The sequence below is a fragment of the Anguilla anguilla genome, chromosome 6, assembly GCF_013347855.1.
Source record: "Anguilla anguilla isolate fAngAng1 chromosome 6, fAngAng1.pri, whole genome shotgun sequence".
NCBI classification, from domain to species: Eukaryota; Metazoa; Chordata; class Actinopteri; order Anguilliformes; family Anguillidae; genus Anguilla; species Anguilla anguilla.
In genome coordinates, this window is record NC_049206.1 from 14,555,786 (window position 1) to 14,562,079 (window position 6,294).

The window sequence follows — 6,294 nt, forward strand, 5'->3', positions numbered from 1 at the left end:
ATTGATATGTGAGTGATATATGAATAATGGGTGTGGGTATGTGATTACTTGGCCAATGTTAAATCCATTCGTAAATCAAGGGTTCACACAGAAGCATCATAGCTACACTTCACATATGTGGAAACAGGAAAAATATTCGAGCCATATGGTGAAATAACCTGTGGTAGCCTATCACGAATATTGGCACGGTGAAAGCAGAGAACCACGGCAAACCACCTAGCCGTGATAATATTCATGATATGGGTTTGAGTGCCATATCGCTTTCATAAAATGGTGTCTAGGTACATGTTGGTGTCTATGTATATCTTATAATAGTTCACTAAAGAAAGACAATACAACAAGTTTTAAAATAATGCTTCAATAGATTGTGTGATGTGTCCTTCTGCTGAATTCCTTAGGTTACTAAGTAGGCTAATGATAATTTCTTGTTTGGACCTAACTTTACTTTAACTGGCTACATACAAACTATGTTAGCTATATAGCTAAATTTAATTGAAAGCTGGCTAGCTCCCATTACAAAACCGAGCACATGGATTACACAACTGAATGTATAGATTACAAAATGTAGAGATTAACACACTGACATATTTTGGAAATGTAGGAAAGAGTCTACTAAATGTAGGACGCAGTTTTTCCAGTGGAGGACTGAAAAAGTAAGACCTCAAAAAGGATAAGTAAAGTATTTACTGTGCTATGTTGTTTAGAAGTGAGTTTTACTGTGTTTACTGTGCTATGTTGTTTAGCAGTGAGTTTTACCGTGTTTACTGTGCTATGTTGTTTAGCAGTGAGTTTTACCGTGTTTACTGTGCTATGTTGTTTAGCAGTGAGTTTTACCGTGTTTACTGTGCTATGTTGTTTAGCAGTGAGTTTTACCGTGTTTACTGTGCTATGTTGTTTAGCAGTGAGTTTTACTGTGTTTACTGTGCTGTGCCATTTAGCAGTGAGTTTTACTGTGTTTACTGTGCTGTGCTGTTTAGCAGTGCACAGTAAAACTCACTGCTAAACAGCACAACACAGTAAACGCAGTGAGACTCACCACTAAACAGCACAGCACAGTGAAAGCAGCACTCCTAAAAAGCAGCACTGCTAAAGTCCACAGCACAGTCATCACAATAAAACTCACAGCTGAACAGCATAGCAACTTAAACACATTAAAACACTCAGTGCTAATCAGCACAGTGCGAGGCCATGGACACGGTAAAAGATAGTGATGAACAGCACAGTTCACAAACACAGGGACACAAAACACAGTGAAACTTACAACGCTAAAGATCCCAGGCACAGGGACCTGAGCGCTAAACTCTGGGGACATAAAACGCAAGACAAGGCCGCTGGCGGGGACAGTAATCAGAGGCGTGTCCGTCGGTATGAAGATTGAAAGGACTTTTATCCAAATAGTGCCGGACTTAAGTGAGAGACCCCGGGGACACATACGAGTTTAAATAAGAGAGGCCTCACGCCGGGAAGGGAGAACTGGCTTTGCCAATTTTCTCCCTCACTAACGGAAAGCCTCTGTCATCAATCTCTGTCACTTCGCCTCACCCGGAAAAAAGAGGCAATTTAGACACAACAGCGTTCTGCGCCACCTGAAGATTTGTACAGGACGGAGGAATGCCACGCAATCTAACTCCGCGGGAAATACATCGACTTGTAATATTGAAATGTATTCCTGTTTACGAGGCTTGTGATGGTGAAACAGCTGTTTCTCTCTCGAGCTCATAACACAGCCTCATTTAAATAAAATATGATTTAAAACAGTCTAGCCTCATTCAAATACTGCACAAAATAGTACAACTTTTTAAAAACCTGGTTTTGTACACAGCCTAACTTTATTAAAACATGTAAAAACACAGCCTATTATTATTCAAACTTAAAAACAAAGTTTAGCTTTACTAAAATACTAATTAAAACCTGTTTATATCTGTGAGAATGGTCTATTCCACTCTTTTTTCAATTTGACAAAATGCACTTATGGTACATTGTGCTTTAGTGTTTCCAGTGTGTGAAAGTGCACAGAAAAATAACCTTCACCTTTTTTGCAATCAACTGTTTTCTATCTCAGAACAGGGTCTGTGTTGGAGATTAACGTCAGCTAACTTATTACCTTTTCAAATTTAATTTGGGCATAAGGGAAACTCCCAGTTGGAATCAGGAAGGAACATTTTAAAGACACAAATACTAAATCAATACAAGTCTACATTGAGCTAGGCACACAATGGTGCCTAAATGGTGATTACATAAAGATTACTTACCACCACTGGCTGAACAAATGTTCACACAAATAACAGAAATGGCTGTGATTCAAGAGTGAAATCGTTACACTCATTAAAATGCTGTCGATATACCATACCTAACTTTTTGAGTCACAGTGAGCTCATGCCATTGAGAGCAGTAATTCTGACTGTTATTAAAATTTCTCCAGTGTATTCCCTCAAGTGCAGTCAAATTTGGCTCTTTAATAAGATTTTAACATCGGTCTATTTACTGATATATTTACTATCGTTCATATATCACTTCAATGATTTTGTAATTTGATGACAAAATTAATGAGAAGTGTTAGATTGCTGGATCAGCCAGCCTAGAGCTATTAATGCACTTTGAAAAGAAATTGTTTTTATTTTAACTTAATTCACCGTGGCACAACAACCAGAGCTTGCTCCTTATTAGCACATAGAACCATAGCTGATTCATTAAAAAACTTAAAGGAATCAGGAAAGTCTAACACAGTGTTTACAATGGGCTTTCGGTGCCAGTGGGAACACAGAAAAGCTTAACTGAACAGTTGCTCTGGTGGCTATCAATAAGCTGTAGGTGTAGGGTTGCGCACTTGCGAAAGCAGAATATTTATAGACCAGTCAGCATCCACAGGGTCTTGCTTAAACAGGTTTGCATGATCAGAAACAGGAGGCTGCGCTCTAACTCCTCATTGTAAAACAGTCCGGCTTCGTTTGATTAGGAGGCGGCCAGTGCCGAGCAGTGGCAAGGCCTCTGTGTTCGCTGTTTGTTTTCTCTTGATTTATGGTGGCCTGCGAACAAGCCGCTTTAAGGGGGGGGAAAAGGTGCCCTCTTCTTCCGGACACCTCTGCAGAAAGCGAGATGACTCTGTTTGCCTGAGATAACATTACACACGGGGATGATATAAAGAGCAGAAAATCTCCTCACCTCTACTTCCTTGCTGAAGGAAGACGGTGGAAGATGCAGCAGGATTGGTAAACCAGGGTCAAACGAGGTGAAATCAGGATACGATGGGGAGACAAGGTGGCTCCACGTGTGACTATGGGGAAAAGGGGTGGAGGCGTCTGGATCATAAACCATAAAGGTACAAGGTGGCCATGACAACCATGCCCAGTTCAACTCATAAGAGTCCAGTCATAAGGTCCAGGAAACTGAAATCGGTGGATTCTTGGCTGAGGTGTTGTTTTAATACTTTTCTGCATTCACAAGTGGCCCAGAAATGTTTTTAAATGATTCTTGAAAAAAAAATTATTCTTCCTTTCCCCCTTGGCTAAAAGCCAGGTTTTCAGTGGCTGGGGTTAGCAGGGTCCAATGTCACTAAATGCTAAGACTGGTTTACTTGTAATATGTAAATGATGCTCTTGCCACTTTTGTGCAGACAAGCAAAGTTGGAAATGCCTAAGAATTGTGCCTTCTCAGGATGCAGTAAACCAATATGTTTTTTTCTTTTCCAAAAAATGAGGAGACCCACAAGACATGGGTTTCATTTCTGGAGCCCCATGGGCACTGTGATATTGCAATAACCCCAACAGTTAATATTTGTAGTGCCCATTCGCGAAAAGGACCATCTATCTACAAAAACAACGTGGCTTTGAAAAGTTAGCGCTGGTGCATGGTGCAGTGCCTCCTCTCCCTTCACCTACCTCCCAAATGTTGCTGTAATGACACCCGCGGTTGTCACAGAACAAACACATAATGGATCGGTAAGTCAGCCGTTAGCTAGCAAAAATTAACTAGTCTTGTAAATGTAAAACAGTGATAATTCTACAGAGGAAATTCACAATGTCAAGCGAAGAGGTGAGGTGGTCAGAGATATTAAAAATAGCATTTTAACAACATGAATGATTCCACTTTGGTGGTAATAGTAGTTATGCATAACGATCTTTACACTGAGTGCACCTCTTAGAATAGTGCCCGTGCAGCCATTTCGATTTTCCTTTCCTTATTGTTTAGCCATTCTAGGCACTGTTTCACGTAGCAGGATTACTGTAGCTCAGAACTCTCCCAAATCTGGAACATATATAAAAAAAAAAACACCCGTTCTGGTTTTTAGTCCAAGCAGTTATCCAGCTAACGCAGTAATCCTGCTTCCTGTAATACCCCCCTGGACATTTAGTTAGACTTGGGATGTAACATTAGCAGGCCATAGGTCTATTATAGCTAAAGTGAATGACTTTTTCATTAAGTTATCCGTAGGCTTTTCAAAACAGTTTGCAATTTTGTTAGCGTTGTTAGTGAAGTTGGCTACATGTAACGTTAGCTAAATATCATTTAAATAAATGCAGATTAATTGCCGGGGGGGGGGGGGGGGGGGGGGTGAGACATCTTGATAAGAACAGAATTCGATGTAAAAGCTAGCCAACCTTGGGCATCTAGCTGCGTAAGGTAACTAGCTAAAACTAATATTACTTACAGGACCAACAGAAAACAGACCAACTCTGTGTCGCTTTTCATCCCCTTGGTGAACTTCAGTTGACGCCACCGACTAAAATAATCCCGAAGTTAATTGTAGCTTCTGAACAAGCTCTAATGGATTGTCTTTTTGCTTTGCTGTATCTAGGCTTCTTCGCATCTGCCAGCAAACTAGCCACAAACACTTTGTTGGAATCTTAAGCCACGCCCACCCATCCCCACACAGAAAAGAGCACCACGCCCAGAAACGTCCCAAACTCTTTTTATTTTATTTTAATTTTTAAAAATTTTAATAAACAGTGACTGCCTGGGTTAAATATGATGAGGAAAATTGGAAACATAAGCCTAAAAATACCTAAATCCTGGTTGAATTTTTATGGAGAGACCCACTATCAACGGGTAAAAAAAATGTATAGAAATTTAGAACAAAAAAAGATCATATGGTAATATATACATCTAGTCTTTACTTCTTGACATAAGACAGGCAAAGTGAAATCATATCTGAAGTTTGGAACAATTCACATGATTTCTCTCTCTCTCTCTCTCTCTCTCTCTTCATGGACACAGTGCTCTCTGTCCTTTCTATTTGTGACATTTAACAAATGATTCCTTAGAGTCCTTTGACTTACTCAATGTGTCCATCTAAATGTATTGGTAAATTTTACGCAACATGAATAGTTATGGGCACAGTCTAAACAGATTGATGAGAATAAGATAACACCTGACAACTTATTCATATGTATTAATAAGATAACATAACAACAACCATCTTGGCCTATTTGATTTCTTTGCCCTTGGCACATGCCCTTACTACCCTAACGCTAAAAGAATCAGATATTGAGTTTGACGTCCAAGCTGAAACTGAACCAGCATATTTGTGGGACCTCAGGGACATTTGTCAAGATCCAATCTTAACCGCATGACCTCAGCAGCCACCGGCCAAATTCCGTCCAGCCCTCAATATTGATCGAGCCTTTCACTTGCCCTCAAACTGGATAAAACAATTGGCCTGTAATATGATGGCTTACAATGTGAGCCCTTTACAGCTATCCTTCACTGGCCTGAGCTGACACACAAGCATCTCAGAAAGTATTAGGAGAATTCCAACACTCCTCTATACACTCAAAACAGAGAATTTTAACACTCCCCTTTTCACTCAACAGAGAATTCCAACAATCCCCTGTACATTCAACACAGAGAATTGTAATACTGACCTATACATCAACACAGAGAATTCCAACACTCCCCTGTATGTTCAACACAGAGTTCCAATACTGCTCTGTATGTCAGCACAGAGAATTCCAACACTCCCCTGTATGCTCAACACAGAGAATTCCAACACTCCTCTACATGCTCAACACAGAGTATTACAATACTCCTGAACAAAATATTTGCTCCTATCAACACCGGAAACAAGAGTCAGCCCACAATGCACTCATTAATTTTGTCATAGCTTATTCCAATAGAGGTTAGTAGCCTTGTATATAGATGTATTAGCTATATTAGCGACCTTTAAAGCTAATAAAACTATATACAAGGCTAATAAGTTAACTAATGTATCATTAACTTGTATATACACAGGTGAAAAACAATGTACGAAAGTACACAATTATGTGATTGCATTGTACCCAATAAAGGCTTGAACAT

General features: G+C 39.7%; 1 long non-coding RNA gene across 3 annotated transcripts in view; it reads right to left on the reverse strand.

Moving 5' to 3' along the window:
* Positions 1-4,782, reverse strand: part of LOC118230771 — a 73,647-nt gene extending 68,865 nt beyond the window's left edge. For 2 of the 3 annotated variants that reach the window (XR_004765920.1, XR_004765918.1), the window contains exons 1-2: positions 4,649-4,782; positions 3,163-3,274 (exon numbers count right to left, since the gene is read on the reverse strand). This is a non-coding gene — a long non-coding RNA (uncharacterized LOC118230771). Of the gene's footprint in view, positions 1-2,698; positions 3,083-3,162; positions 3,275-4,648 lie in introns of those variants that run through there. The other variant, XR_004765919.1, reaches the window with a different exon arrangement.
* Positions 4,783-6,294: the final 1,512 nt, after the last annotated feature.